Consider the following 1,405-nt stretch of genomic DNA (forward strand, 5'->3'; position numbering starts at 1 on the left):
AATTATTGTTTCATTACTTTTATCGATTTTATTTTTCTTGTTAAATAAAAACTAAACTGTTTTACTGGTTTAGTTTGACGAACTTTTTAGAAAATTCTATTGGACTAAACAAATGAGTGTACAAAGAAATAATAATTCATTGTAATTTTTTGAAAATAATATAAAACAATACTTTTTAGGAAAAAATATTTCTCGGGCACACAAAATGTACAATTTCGTAGGACTTTTTTACTGAATTCTATGGTTTTAATTTGATTGTTAAATTTAACCTTTCCAACTTATAACTATACAGGTTTGCCCTATTGTTGCNTTTACTGAATTCTATGGTTTTAATTTGATTGTTAAATTTAACCTTTCCAACTTATAACTATACAGGTTTGCTCTATTGTTGCTTTTAATTTCAATATAGAAGTGTGTATTTTCAAACTTTAAAAGTTTTCCCTTAAAATTTTATAATGAAATGTTGATTTCTTTTACAATTGATGTTGATTTTCTACTCAATCATGAAACCTTATTGTCTTTTATAAGTTTATATAGCCATTTTAGAGCAAATGATACTACATGTTAAATAATCGTAAAAACTGAGTGAATGAGTGTACATTTGTTTAGGATAAACAATAAAATAATTAAATACGAATTAATTTAGTTATTTTTGAAGGTACACCATACTTTTTTATTTTAATTTATAAAAGCCATTTTATATCGATATACCCAAATAACTTTATAGGTAAAATTATAAAAATAGCCGTCCATTATTTGGAATTGCCAAAGCTTTTAGTTTTGTAATAAAATGTGGTTATCATTCTTACACAATTTAATGACATCATTAATTTTAACAACATTATCTATAAATGAAAGTGCATATTACATACGTTTAAAGCATCCTTTTAATGTCAATGATAACATCGTAGATTTTTGTATCGCAATATTTATGATAACATTTTCACATATATATTAACTATAAAGTATTTACATATTAAAAGGTAAATTATTGTCTCAAGTTTAATAAATAATCAGATAAGGATAAATTAAAGACATATTTTATCCAAGTGTCTATATCGACTCAAAAGTATTAAAAATCCCTTTGATTAAAAGAAATTTACGGCACTCAATTTTAACAAATACAGCAATCATTGTTAAAAAATCAATACCTACATTATTATATAATACCATAAGGCATAATTCACTACATATTAATTTTTCTCAAGATCTCAAAACAATTTTATGTTTGTAATAAAAGAACTGTTAAAGTTGGTTGAGTGGGAAAATTTTACTAAAAATGTTTATTAAAATAGATTATTGTTATATAATAATAATAATCAAGAAAAAAATCCTATTTATAACTGGTGAAATTTATCTAAAACTATAAAAACTGCTTTATTATTTACAAGAGATAAATGATGTT

General features: G+C 22.7%; 1 protein-coding gene across 1 annotated transcript in view; it reads right to left on the reverse strand.

Moving 5' to 3' along the window:
• The window catches only part of LOC126908192 (bifunctional endo-1,4-beta-xylanase XylA-like), a gene marked incomplete at its 5' end in the record, with an annotated part of 256,907 nt that overhangs the window by 144,244 nt on the left and 111,258 nt on the right, over positions 1-1,405 (reverse strand). The window lies entirely within an intron of this gene.

The sequence above is a fragment of the Daktulosphaira vitifoliae genome, unplaced genomic scaffold (assembly GCF_025091365.1).
Source record: "Daktulosphaira vitifoliae isolate Bord-2020 unplaced genomic scaffold, ASM2509136v1 Scaffold_5, whole genome shotgun sequence".
Lineage (NCBI taxonomy): Eukaryota > Metazoa > Arthropoda > Insecta > Hemiptera > Phylloxeridae > Daktulosphaira > Daktulosphaira vitifoliae.